Source organism: Cupressus sempervirens, chromosome 4, assembly GCF_028749045.1.
Source record: "Cupressus sempervirens isolate cs-2001-9-10 chromosome 4, ASM2874904v1, whole genome shotgun sequence".
NCBI lineage: Eukaryota > Viridiplantae > Streptophyta > Pinopsida > Cupressales > Cupressaceae > Cupressus > Cupressus sempervirens.
The window spans coordinates 124,961,865-124,977,564 of record NC_143121.1 but is presented as its reverse complement, the minus strand read 5'-3'; positions in this window follow the sequence as shown (position 1 = coordinate 124,977,564).

Sequence of the window (15,700 nt, the reverse complement as noted above, 5' to 3'; positions counted from 1 at the left end):
AAGAGAGTCAGATAGATATCAATCTGAATTAAGTGGAATAGTTGATCTTGAAGGTGCATGAACTCCCTAAAGTAGACTTAGTTGAGTGATTTATTTCCTTCTAAGTTTTCCAAGGTGAGGCTTTGCATCATTTTTGGTATAGAGCAAGAGTCCTTAGATTGAGTGAAGTTACATGTTGTATATACCTAATCAAGAGTCTTCAGTAGGGTCAAGAAAGATGATGACCAATGTAGAATTAGCTAAAAATTTTGAGGAACAAGAAGAGCTCTATCAAAAAGAGAATAGAGAAGCAAAGGAGATGTTAGCATAATTACCAAATAAGTTGGAACATATGAAAAATGTGGTTGAGAAGAAAGAAATGAAAAAAGAAGAGGAGGAAGAATTCCCAAATGATGAAGATGATGAGGTATTTGAAATTGAGAAGCCATTCATTAGAGCTTTGAAGGAATTGGGAGAAAAATCCAGTAAGCTACCTATATTTATAGGAAAGATGGATCCTGAAGTAGTTTTGGAATGGATTGAAGCATTAGATAATTACTTTGAAAATGAGAAGATTTTAGAATAATAATAAGTAAAATTGGCTAAGTCTAGGATGAAGCAAGTAGCCCTTACATGGTGGGATTTTCTACAAGAAGAAAGAGTAAAGGAAGACAAGAAGAAAAAATTTTGATAGAAGAAGATGGTGTATATGGTGAAAGAGACTTATATTTTTGAAGATTATGAAGTATAGTTACACCAAAAGAGGCATAATCTCAAACAAAGAGATGAATATCTACACTTATACAAAGGAATTCCAAAAATTGAGTCTAAGATCAAAATTTCTAGAACCTTAGAGTGTCAAGGTAGCAAGATACCTAAATGGTCTAAGAATGAACATACAAGAGGAGTTGTAGTTATACTGTCCCAACATAGTAGCTAAATGTTACCAACTAGCTTGGAAAGTGGTAGAGAAGATTAAAAGAAGACGAGAGAATATCAACAAGAGTAGAGGAAGACAACCATTTAGAGGAAGAGACAAATTTTGAGGAAGAAGCCCAAAATTTTCTGCCATAGCCAGAGACACATAATGAAATAACCTAGTTTGGTAATTTTAGAAGAAGTTTTAGAGGTAGAAGACCAAATTTTAGAGGAAGATCACCAAGAAGAATGAATAGAGAAAGGAGAATACACCTTGCACAAGAGGTTGATTCACAAAATGATTTAGAAAATTATGGTTATCTAGAGAGAGGTGAAGCCCTTACGATGAGAATAACACTTCTAAAGATGCCTATAAAAGAAGAACCACCACAAAGGAAATCTATTTTTGGAACTACGTGATAGTTTGTAAGGTATTGGTAGACTCTGGTTCTATAAAAAAATTTGTAGCCCTTGAAAAGGTGGAGAAGTTAAAATTACCAAGAACACCTCATTTTTATCCTTATAAAGTGTATTGGCTAAATAAACAATAATAGACAATAGTGGAAGAATAAGCTTGGGTTAAATTTCAGATTGGAGCATATAAGGACAAATTGTTGTTTGACATTGTTAATATGGATGCATGTCACATACTTTTTGGTAGGCCATGGTAGTATGATCTCAAGGCACAACATGGTAGAGTAAAGAACACATAGACCATTACAAAGAATGGAAAGGCCATTAAACTAATATCTCTAATCGAACCAAGCCAAGAAGAAGCAAAAGTTATAGAAGCTAAGATCATGGTTTTTAGTAAGAAATAATGTTACAAGGAAGTTAAAGGGAAGAATTTTCCACTCTTTGCACCGATTCCCATTCTAAAAGTATAAATTATAGGAGAATGCTGAAAAATAGACTGAGGAAGAAAATTCAGAAATTAAAATTTCAAATTTGAAGGTGGAAATGGTAGTAAACAAGACACAAAAGGTAGTGGAAGAAGTTAAACCAATTCTAGAGAAGTACAATGAAAGCATAGCTGATGGAATGCCAAGAAGTCTCCCACCTATGTGAGAAATCAATCATTACATTGATCTCATACAAGGTTCAACGTTACCCAACAAGGCTACATAGAAGCTAACACCACAACAAAATGAGAAATGAGAACGAAAATTAAAGAATTGCTTGAAGATGGTTTGATTGGAAAGAGTCTAGGCCCATGAGCATTACCTGTAGTCCTAGCACCTAAGAAAGAGGGAACATGGAGGCTTTGCATAGATTTGAGAGCACTAAAAAAAATCACTATATGGTACAAATTTCCAATGCCTACGATAGAAGATTTACTTGATTGTTTGGGAATAGAAAGATATTTTTTAAAAATTGATTTAAAAAGTGGATACCATCAAATAAGAATTAGGCTAGGAGATGAATGGAAAACAACATTCAAAACAAATGAGGGATTATATGAGTGGAAGGCAATGCCATTTGGATTGTCTAACATCCCTAGTACTTTTATGAGACTCATGAATAAAGTTCTCTAAGATATTGTAGGTAAGTTTGTGATAGTATATCTCAATGAAATTTTAGTTTTCAGAAACACAAAGGAGGAACATTTGAAACATCTAGACTTGGTGTTAAGTGACAACAATAAGAATAGTTGATGATTAATTTGGAGAAATGTAGTTTCATGCAAGAAGAGATAACATACCTTGGATTTTTAATATCAAAAGGAACACTCAAGATGGATCAAGATAAGGTAAGTGCAATTATTTCCTGGCCAATTCCTAAGACTATTGGAGTAGTTAGATGCTTTCATGGTTTAGCCACTTTCTACAAAAAGTTTATTAGAAATTTTAGCTTGATGTGTGCACTAATTCTAAATACTATAAAAGGAGTACATAAATGTAAATTTGTTTGGATAGTAGAAGAAAATGAAGCCCTTGATCTTCTTAATAAGAAAGTAACTCAACAACTAGTCCTCACATTTTCTGATTTTAGTAAATTCTTTCAAATAGAATGTGATGCTAGCTACATAGAAATAGGAGGTGTACTTAGTCAAGAGGGAAGAGCTATAGCCTTCTTTAGTGAGAAAATCAATGAAGCTATATAAAAATATTATTCATATGATTTGGAAATGTATGCCCTTTTCCAATCCCTTAAGGAATGGAGACAGTATTTGCTGCCCAAAGAATTCATTGTATACATAGATAACCAAACCCTTAGTTTCATAAAGTCAAGAGAAACTAAGTCATAGACATATGAAATAGGTGGAGATGTTACAAGTTTTTAATTTTTATATAAATCACAAAAAATGAATTGCAAATAAGGTTGCTAATGCTTTAAGTAGAAGAGCTTTGACTGCATCACAAATTTAGTTGGAAACTATTGGAGTTTTGAATTTGAAAGATATGTATGCTAATGATGCTGATTTCAAAAATATTTATCAAGTATGTACTAATCTAGATGATAGGTACAATCATGAGTATGCAGATTTTCTCATTCAAGAAGAGTTACTATTCAAAGGAGGATAACTTTGCATATCGAAATGCTCAATGAGAGATAGCATCATACAAGATAAATATAATAGAGGATTATCTAGTCACTTTGGAATATATAAGACTTTAGAGCTAGTTTTTAGACTTTAGTTTTGGCCAAAGTTACAGAAAGATGTGAGAAATTTTGTAGAAGAATGCACCATTTGTCAAAAAGGCAAAGGGAAAAGTAATAATACTAGATTATATTAGCCCCTAATTAACTATTCCTTCAAGACCATGGGAAAACATCAGTATGGATTTTGTTATGGGATTACCAAAAACTCAAAAGGAGTATGATAGTGTTTTTGTTGTTGTAGACATGTTTAGTAAAATGGCACATTTCCTACCATGCAATTGTACTAAAGATGCTTCATACATAGAAGATATCTTCTTCGAAGAGATAGTTTGAATTCATGGATTACCATTAAATATTATATTAGATAAGATGGCAGATTTATAGGTAATTTTTGGAGGACCCTTCGGAAGAAACTTGGCACAAACTTATCTTTCTCATCTGAATATCATCCACAAACTGATGACCAAACAAAAGTTGTGAATAGATCTTTGGGAAACTTGTTAAGATCTCTTACAAGAAAACATGGAGAAAAATCGAATTCTATACTTGCTTAAGCTGAATTCACATATAATGACACAACGAATAGAAGTACAGGAAAATCTCCACTTTAGATTGTGTATGGCACACACCCAAGAGGAATTCTTGAGCCTAGAGAAATTCCAAACACCTTTCCTAGTAGTTCACATGGTGAAGAGTTTGTTGAATCTACTAAGGAGGTCCAAGATCAAGTCAAGTTGCAGCTATAGAACTCAAATAAGAAATACAAAGAATTTTTTGATTATAAAAGAAGAGAAGTATAGTTCAACATTGGTGATTTAGTGTGTGCATATTTAAAGAAAGAGAGACTATGTCAAACCAAACATACTAAATTATTGCCTAAGAAGGTTGGTCCTTATCAAATATTAGTGAAGTATGGACACAATGTCTACAAGATTCAATTACCTCTAGAAATTGGCATCTCACCCATAATTAATGTTTGTGATCTCACACCACACAAAGGTTTAGAAACAAAAAAAAAATAGGAGGATTCAATAACAAACAAATTTGCAACAAATACCCAAACCAACATCACCCCAATTGGAGAAGATACTCAATACAAAGATAAAGAAGACTTGAAGGAGACAATAAAATCATTATTTAGTCAAATGGAAGAACAAATTTGCAATAGAAGTAGTTTGGATGGATGAGACACAAATTAACAAGCATGGTTCATCACTACAACACCTCATCTCAAGTGGACTTGACATTCATTCCACTGAGGAGTATGCCGCAGGAGTAGACCAAATAGATTATGCTACAGGAACTAACATGGTCAAATATGCTACAAGAAAAAAACAAGGATGAAATGATACTTCAAAATTGTGCAATAGGAAGACATAACAAAGACGATGCTAAAGGAAGTATAGAAAGTATGAAGGAAGTTGATGTCATGTTTTAGTGTGTTTTAAATCTTGATGTTTGTAATAAATTCCTATGATGTGGTGGGATAAATGGAATAGTGATTTTATAAGCTCTCCAATTATAGCCACTTAGGAAAAAGTTAATTTTATTTTAGTTTTGGGTTAGTTCTCTTTCTAAGTATGTTTGAGAGTGTTTGAAATAATGAGACCAGCAATGTAATCGATGGCTATAAGAAGTTTCAAATAACTAGAAAAAGTTGGTGGCAGATTCTAATTTCTGACTGATCCCTTCATGATTGGATAATGGTTTTCATTTCTTTTTTGTTGTTGACATTTCGTCTTCCCAATGTCAGAGATGGGAAAGTGTTAAAAAGGTGGATTCTATAATAGAAATGAGGATCAAATACAACAGAAGATAATAGAATGAGTTTTGTTTTTTATTTATTTATTGATTTTCATGGGTTTTTGATTTGAATGTGTGTTTTCCTGATTCTCTTTCCAAAAAAATTGAAACACTGAAATTCTAAGAGCATGTCAATGGTCTAGGTGTAGAATAACAAACTATTTGATTAGGTTTGAATCTAAAGTAGGTGTCTATTTGAAATTATTATAGGAAACTCTATTTTTCTAAGTTAGTGAATGTAACTACACACTATTTTGAGGGTCATGACTATAGATGGGAGTCTTTTAGCCCTCTGCAATCTATTTTTTGGGGCTGTAGAGGGTTATGTATTATAATTTTATGTTTTCTTCTATGTTTTCTTTTTAGGTTTTTTTTCTTGTGTCTGCATGGAAGATAATTCATGTTTCTAGCAAATATCTTCATGTATTCATTGATGTGTTAAAATCACATAACTAATATGTGATAGTGGTAAAGGTTGGCTCGAATAATGAAGTTGTAGATTTTGTTAATGATAGAGAATGTTCTAAAACCATGGATGTAGAAAGGTGGTGTAGATTCAAACATGGATTAATGTTACTTGGTAGTCAATTTGTATTTGGTTTGACCTTTTGTTTTTATATTCAATTATGATTGAAGTTGTCCAAGTATGTCAATTTCAATAAAGAAGAATCTAGTCAGTTTACATTAAAACTATATAGGAAAGCTAATGTTGCTATAGGAGGTCAAAGGGGCTCTTGTTGCATGTCTGTCTATTAGTTGGTACTAAGAGAGTTAGATAGATATCAATTTGAGTTAAGTGGAATAATTGATCCTAAATTAGGTGCATGAACCCCTTGATTCAAACTTAGTTACGTGATTTCTTTCCTCCCAAGTTTTCCAAGGTGAGGCTCTGCATCACAACCTTCTATATGTATTGCTAGAGAAGTGTTGGTTGCATATTGATGGGGAGCTTCTTCACTTAGAATTTTTTTGCTTTATCAAGGCTACTCCTTAGCCTACTTAGGGTTACTACTCTAACCCCAACCTAGAGGACTCTCTTCCAATCCCATCTCTCTAAGAAACTCACCAATCAACTTAGGTTTTACTCCTCACTCCACAACCCTAACTGTGCATCTTTTGGCCTAATAAGCCAAAACTCTTGATAATGCCATTAGAGGGTCAAAATAAATTTTATACCTACTCACTATGGTTATGGATACTTTTCACATGATTCTACATCTTTTGGATATGTCTAACATACCCACAACTCCAAATTGCCCTTGTTGTCATTGTAGCCCTAAGAGCCCCTATTAGCCTCCTAGAATCAAGGAACTTGCAATAAATTGAAAAAATCCTTAACAAGGCCTCTTGATTTTTACTAGAAATTGTCCCATATCAACTAGGACTTGAATATTTTCTTGGTTTCAGGCCTACATGGTGTCTATACAATACAGTTCCAAAAAACCCTTGCTTTGGGGGGTTTCAAACACAATGCCAACAAAACACTTTCGAAATGCTCTAGACTCAACATAAAACTTCCTCCTCTAGTTTTTGGACACCTAAAACCTCACTCCACCATTTCCCCTTCAAATATGGCATGTGCCAATCCTTTGATCATTCTAAAATTCAACTACAAGATTCATTGCGCCTTGCCAAGCCTTCATTTTCTTGCCTAGGGATCACTTGTAAAAATGGATATCTAAATCCCACATACACTAGAATTGATATTTAAAATATTTATAGAGGCTATTACTTTATTCACTAGGGCCATAGTGTTTTGACCATGGAAAATCAAGCTATAGCCATTTTTTTGTTGGTTGCACAAAACTAGACAATAGGTAAGCAAAAATTAACTAATTTTGAAAACCTCCTTCTAATCAAAAAAACCCAATAAAAACTCAAAAAATGGACATAAGAAACTATTCCATTGATAAAAACAAGAACACAAATCCAATTATTGAATCAAATCTTCTAAAAATCCATTTTCTATCAGCAATCCTTCTATTTCTTTGATTTGTTCATACAAGTGATTCTACAAACAATTAGAGATGAGTTGGAGGGTGTTTAAATAGGTTACCCTATCCACACTAGCCTTTGGTTTGAGCCATAACTAACTATCTTTTCCCTTACTCAAAAAGTGCAAAAATTGCCAATTGTAATTTTGCAATAATTGCAGAGTTGTCAATGAGTAATTTTGACAACTTTTGCAATTTTGCAATCTATGCCTCCAAACTTGTCTAGTTTTGTTTCAAAACTTATAAAATGAACCTAAAACACCTAAGGACCTACATTATACACCTTTTTACCTATTCTAAGTACTTTTTCATGTTTTTCCTTACGGATAAACTTTGAGCAATTTTATGCTTATCAAGACCTAATAGGCTAGAACTTAATGAAAATCAACTTTTCCCTAGGCATACATCTAAAACCTACCTTGGAACTTTATATTTAGTCATTATTCACTCAATGGTTTGTTAGACCATTTATGAACCAAAATTTTATTTAGGGTTTTACCTTACCCCTAGGTGCTCCTGCACCATTCTCCCCTACAAGAAGAAGCTTAAGGTACATGTGGAGAGAGTAACTCCTTGCCGATGCCATGCTTCTTGAAATCACTCTCAACATATTTAGCTTTAGGTGTACCTAGCCATTTTACTAAATCCTCTTTATAAACCTTGTTTCTTGTGCTCTTTTTCACTCTAAAATCAAGTATCTTGTCAACTTGTGGTTTCCTCCTTTTAAGTATTTGCAGACTTGATATATCCTTGGTCATCTCTATTTGATACTTCTCGTCATCCACATCTAGTCCCTTGTAGGATATCAAGTCCTTGACAATCAAGATGAGAGAGATAGACATGGCACTTGGTAGATCAACCTTGTAAATATTAGATCAATACTTCTCTAGTACTTTGCATGGCCCAATTCTTTTCATATGCAACTTACTAGTGATGCCCTTCTATATCCTAACTTTATTCAAGTAGACCATGACCAAATCTCCAACTTGGAAGTGTATCTTTCTCCTCCCTTCACCCTTCTTCTCCTTGAACTTCTGATTTACCTCCATCAAGGTCTACTTAACCTGATCATGTACCTCTTTCATAGACTGAGAAAAGTCATCAACATGTCCACTAATCGTGTCATGTGAGGGTATTTCCCTCAAATCCAATATGCCCCTTGGATGTGTTCTATACACTAATTAGAAAGGGCTTAACCCTTTTGTTATACTATTACTATCATTATAGGAAAAGTCTGCATGAGGTATCACTTGCTCCCAAATCTATCCATACTCCTTGGTGAGACACCTTAAGAGTTTTCCTAGGACCCTATTGATGACCTCTATCTTCTGATAAATTTGGGATGGTAAGAAGAGATATGAGCTATATTTGTATCCAACCTCATCCATAGTGCCTTCCAAAAGTTCCCCATAAACTTTACATCTCTGTCAGCCACAATGTACATTGGTAGCTCATGAATTTTGATCACCTCTTCGAAGAATAGGTTAGCTATATGACTAACATCATGTGTTGTCTTGCATGGGATAAAATATCTCATCTTGCTGAATCTATCTACCACCACAAACACACTATATAACCCTATCTTAGTCCTTGGAAAGCATTCTATGAAATCCATGCTAATTAATTTCCAAGACCTATTAAAAATGGGTAGATGTTGGTAAGGTCCTGCATTGGATGAAGCACCCTTTAGCTTCTGACATATACCACACTATTCCACATATCTCCTTACATCCCTTTGTATCTTGGGCCAGTAGTAAAACCTTTCCACTATGTCTAGGGTCTTTTTAAGGCCAAAATGCCCACTCATTCTTCCATTTTTCTTCTCTTGTATGATATTTTCCCTCATAGACCCCCTTGGGATTCACAATTGTTGACCCTTGAACAATAACCCATTTTGCGAGCTATATTCACAAAAATAACCATGTAAATTATTTTCAAAGTTAGTACATACCTTCTAGGCCTCTTAAAAATCAGCATCCTCCTCATACATGTCCTTTAATCCTTCTAGTCCTATGCTCTACAACTTCACCTCTTGTATTGCCAACAACCTCCTGCTCAAAGTATTTTCCACCTTGTTATTGGTACTCTTTTTGTGTTTGATAGTGAAAGTGTAGGACTATAAGAACTCCATCCATTTGATGTGCTTCAAACTAAGCTTCTCCTAGGAATTGATGAAACTTAGTGCTTGGTTATCAGTAAAGACAACAAACTCCTTAGGCAATGAGTAATGCCTCCACTTCTTAACAGCTTGAGAAAGTGCATAGAGTTCTAGATCATATGCTGAATACCTTATCTTAGCTTCATTCAACCTCTGACTAAAAAATTCCATAGGCCTTCCCTCTTGGCTCAATACTACCCCAATGACTATGTTTCTAGCATCACACTCTACCACAAATGGCTTCTCAAAACTAGGCAAAACCAATTCTGGTTGGTTTGCCACTCCCTTCTTCTACTTTTCAAAACTTTCATCTACAACCTTGGTCCATATTAACTTGGTCTTCATGCCTCCCTTAATGATATCATTCATTGGTGCATAAATCTCACTTAATCTTCTCACAAACTTCCTATAGAACTATGCTAGGCCATTCAAACTTTTAACCTCAATAGTAAATTTAGGACTAGGCCAACTTAAGATTGCCTCTGTAACTTTCACTTGTGCATTTTTAGATTTCCTTGGGACACAAAAAGCCCTAAGTACACTAGTTATTTCATGAACTCACTCTTCTCAAGGTTTACTTTCAACTTTTCCTCTTGAAGCTTCCTTGACACCATTTCTAGGTGCTTCATGTGCTCCTCTTTTGTCTTGTTGAAGATGAGAATTTCATCTAGATACAACATAATAAAAACTCCTATATAATCCTTTAAGACTTCATTCATGACTCTCATGAGGGTACTTGGTGCATTGGTAAGACCAAATGGCATTACCAAACACTCATAAAGTTCCTTAGTAGTCTTAAATACAAAATTCCATTCATCACCCTCCTTCATTCTAGTCTACTAATAACCACTCTTGAGATCAATTTTAGAAAAGTGTCTAGCTTCACCAAGAAATTCCATTAGATCCTCTATCCTAGGAATAGGAAATCTATATTTAATTGTGATTCTATTGATTTCTAGGTAGCTTTTACTACATATGGATTGATGCTCTTCCTAATGAACCCCTGATCAATCAACTCTTGGACCTGTCTTGCTATCTCCTTGTTTTGTTTCATTTTGGTGTCATCTTCTAGGTAGATTTGTCAGGCAGTGATGCATTTGGTATGAAGTCAATTTTATGACTTATGGCTCTTTTTGGGGGTAGTATTGGTGGTGCTCCATTACATATGATGTCCTTGAACTGATCTAATAGGTCTTGCACTTCTATAGGTACAAGTTGTACTGATGACTTCTTCTCCTGTAGCTTCACCATGATGGCATACCCTATTGTTTCACCTTCCTTCAAGTCCTTGAGGAACTATTTTATACTCATTAGCAATGTCTTAGCAAGTCTTCACTACCTTATCTTTTCCACCTATGATTAGATTCTGTAGGTGACTTCATCCTTCTTGAAAGAGTATTTTTCTTCCTTCATGATGTACTACCTCTCTTTTATACTACCAAGGACTCCTTAATATAACAGGTCAAGCATCCATAGGTAGTACATCGTATAGAATCTTATCTTTGTACTTCCCAATTGTGATGTCTACGCATACTTGTTCATTTACTAGTATATTTTGCCCCTTGTTCAACCAAGTCACCTTATAAGGACACACATGGGGAATCTTTGTTAGGCCAAGCTATTGTACTCCCCCCTCTATTATCGCATTATCAATAGACCTTGAGTCTATGATCACTTCACATACTTTGCCAAGTATCTTGCATGTAGTTCTAAAAAGTGCCCTCCTCTGTTTAAGTTCCTCCTTTACTGGATTTTTGACCAAGACTCTCCTTAGCATGAGGTACTCCACCTTCTCTACTTCAGGGTCCACTTCCCCTATTTTTTTATTGTCTTCCTCTTGGACATACATTATCTTCTTCTCCCCATAAGATGTTGATGCCTTCTCTAGACATCTATAGGAAGGGTGTCCCAACATGCCATAGTGGTAACATTTCATGTTATTGAAGTGTGAGCCTCTGCTACTACTCCCATACCTACCCCTAACACCATTATTAGAACCTCTTCCTTTGCTAGAGCCTCCCCATTGACTGGTCTTGCTATATTTTTCAGTCCACTTGGAGTCTCCATAGCCTTTTTGATCATTATTTTTACCATGAGAACCTCCTCTTGAGTTACCTCTAAAATATTTTCCTCTGCCTCTGCATTTGGAGCTTGAGTCACTCTTCTTCTTGAGCTTGTCTTCCACCTTCTTAGCTATCTAGAAACAACTTTACAAATTGGCAAGATCGAACAAGCTTATTTCATCTTGGATAGACCATTTGAGGCTATTTAAGTACCTTGCCACCTTGATTCTCTCTACCTCTTGTACCTTTGACCTCAGAGAAATTTTTTAGAATTCTTTAGTGTAGGTAGTTACATAGATATCCATCTTCTTTAGATTCTACCTCTACTTGTGAATTTGAATCTCATAATCTTCAAGCAAATAGGTCTCTCTTTATCTTTGCTACAATAGCCTTTCAATTGGCTATTGGTTCCTTCCCTTTAGTTTCTCTTTCCTCTTGCACAAACTTCCACCAAATCAATGCCTGCCATCTCAACCTTGACTTTTGAAACCTTAACTTCTAAACTTCTATTGTCCCCTCACATTCAAAGTAATTCTCAATACTTTCAATCCATTCTAGGACCACCTCTGCATCCATTTTCCCATGGAACAATAAAAAATTCTCAAGAATCTTTCATCCAAATGCCTTGAGGGCTTTGAGGAATAGTTCTTTCTCACCAAGTGGAGGATTAGGTTCATGTATTTCATCCTCCAAGTCCACCTTCTCTTTTCCTTTACTAGTGTCTTCATCTTCTCTTACTAGGGCTGTATCTTCCATTTCTTTCAGCTTATCTTTCATCTGTTCTATGTCCACATCAAGAAACCTAGTTTTCTCCTCCACATGATTCTTATTCTCATCTACCTCCTTATCCAACTCTACATTGGTAACCATCTTTGAAGATCCACTTGATTCAGTAGAATACAACATACCACTACAAGCCATAATCTTATGTCTTTGATACCACTTTTAACAGGAGCTTCTTCACTTTGAACTTTTCTTCTCTATCAAGGCTATTTCTTATCCTACTTAGGGTCACTAATCTAACCCCAACCTATAGGAATCTCTTCCAATTCCCTCTCTCCAAGAAACTCACCAATCAACTCATGTTTTACTTCTCACTCCACAACCCTAATTATGCATCTTTTGGCCTAATAAGACAAAGCTCCACCTAATTCCATTAGAGGGTCAAAATCAAGTCTATATCTTCTCACCATGGTTCTTGACACTTTTCACATCATTCTGAATCTCTTGAATAGGTTTAAAATAGCCACAACTCTAAATTGCCCCATTTGTCCTTGTAGCCCTAAGAGCCCCTATTAGCCCTCCTAGAATCAAGGAACTTGTAATAATTTGAAAAAAATCTTAACAAAGCCTATTGATGTTTACTAGACATTGTCCCATATCAAATAGGGCTTGAATATTTTCTTTGTTTCAAGCCTCCATGGTGTCCATATAGTATGGTTCCAGAAAACCCTTTTTTTGGGGTTTCAAGGCCAATGACAAAAAAGCACTTTCCAAATGCTCTAGACTCAACATCAAACCTCCTCCTCTAGTTTTTTGACACCTAAAACCCTATTCCACCATTTCCTCTTCAAGGTTGGCATTTTCCAATCATCTAATAATTCTAAAATTCAACTACAAAATTCAATGCACCTACCCAAGACTTCATTTGTTTGCTTAGGGCTTGCTTGTAAAAATAGATATTTGACTCTTGCACACACCAAAATTTATATTTACAATATTTATAGATGATATTACTTGATTCCCTAGGACATAGTGTTTTGACCATGGAAAATCAAGCTATAACCATTTTATTGCTTGTTGCACAAAATTGGACAATAAGTAAGAAAAAACTAACTAATTTTGAAAACTTAACAAAATGAATACTTTTGATCAAAAAAATTCTAATATAGCTTTGAAAAATGGACACAATAAAATATTCCATCAAGAACAACAAGCACACCAATCTATTTATTCAATAAATTCTTCCAAAAATCCATTTTTTGTCAACAATTCTTCTATTTCTTTGGTCTGTCCTTACAAGTGATTCGAAAAACCCTTATAAATTATTTGGAGGGTGTTTAAATAGGTTCCCCATCCACCTTTTCCTTTGATTTAGGCCATAACTACCTATTTTTCTCATTCCTCAAAAAGTGCAAAAATTGTGAATTGCAATTTTGTAAAAATTTCAAAGTTGTCAATTAGAAATTTTGAATTTTTTTGCAATCTATGCCTCCAAACTTGTCAAGTTTGGTTTTAACACTTATGAAATGAATTTGAAACAATAAGGACATACATTACACACCTTTTTCCCTATTTGAAGCACTTTTCTATATTTTTCCTTATGGAGCAACTTTGAGCAATTTTATGCTTATCATGACCTAATAGGCTAGAACTTTACTCAAACTCAACTCTTCCCTAACCACACATCTAAAACCTAACTTGGGATTTTAAATTTAGCCCTTATTCATTCAATGGTTAATTATACCATTTACAAACCAAAAGTTTTGTTAGGGTTTTACCTTACCCCTAGGTGCTTCTGCATCACATATGTAGGTATAAGATTGATTACTAGGAGGGGGGTGAATCAATAATCACCAAATTAAAAATTTTCTTTTAATTATTCATCTCACATAGTTTACCAATAAAATAAATTTATACCTATAGCATTTTTATCAACTAAACAAATAGTAAACGAGCCAAAACAAAGAATATAACCGTCAAACAATTTTAACACCAAGATTTATCTTGTGGAAACATAAGTAGGGTAAAAACCATGATGTATGAATGATGCCTACAAATATAATACTCTTCTAGAATACTATCTTTTAAGAGCTTTCCTAATTAAGGGTTACAAAACACTATTAAGTGTACATGGTTATAGGATCTCCCTCTAGATTTGTTAAGATCTCTACTCTACTAGGAGTAACCTTGTTATTGAAGGATTTTAACACTCTAATCTAAGATTGTCACCTTGTTAGAGGTTTTACAATAGACCAATTAAGGTCACCCTTTCAAGGTATTCATGGTACTACAATGGTAAGAATGTAACATAAATAATAATTATTTGTGATTTACACTACCTTAATATATTAGATCCAATGAAGTTCTTCAACAATTAAACATACCATTCACTATTCTTCTTCCTTCTTTCTTTGCTTTAATATCTCTTCTCCTTTTTAACCTCTCTCTCTCTCTCTCTCTCTCTCTCTCTCTCTCTCTCTCTCTCTCTCTCTCTCTCTCTCTCTCTCTCTCGCTCGCTCTCTTTGTGTTATGTTTCCTCATCCTTTTTATGCTTCACAAACCCTAAACCTAGATCTTATGATCATAAAGAAAACTATTCATCTAGGTAGAAACTTCTCAAACAATCCCATAACACTTAACCTAATACTTGACTTTACTTTCCAACTTTACCAATAAAAGACAACTTTACCAATAAGATTTTTGTCTTAAATAACTTGATAATATAATCCATCACTTAAAATTGTTTCCATTTACCTTTCTAATTGTTACCTGATATGGTGCTTCCCTATTGCTTCTTTATTCCTTTAACCAATAACCTTTTTAAAGATATATTAAAAAAATGAAATAATAATATGTCAATTGTTTGACATCAATGACAAAAAATATAGTTGATGAATAATACAATGCCCGCCTTCACTTACGTCATTAACAACTTGTGAAACAATTATGCTAATAATCTCCCCCTTTGGCATTTGTGGAAAACTAATAAAAAATGTATATCTAGTGCAAAATAATTGATCTCCCCCATTAAATATGATTTTTCTTTGTGTATCTTATCATATACGACTCTTCATTACTTCCCTCTTCATTTCTTCTTCTATGAAAAACTTCTCAAACTTCTCACCATGCTTTCAATTGCCACGGTTCTCCCCTTTTTTGGATTACTATTCTTCTCCATTTATTTTTATTATTTTACTTCTCCCTTTCTTCTGATTACTATACTTCTTGTTGAAGTTAATGAAAGCTCAACCCCATAGCTCCCAAGAATCACCTACATGCAAACACCTATCAAAGAAAGAGATAAGAAAAAGATATGGAGGCTGAAAATCCCAAATCCATAGACGAGACATTCTTGATGAGAAAAAAAGGAGATTGCTATTATCAAAAGTGAATGAATAAATTACAAAGAGAGATCATCCTTATAAAGGAGATCAAAACCCTAACAAGTAAAAGCTAGG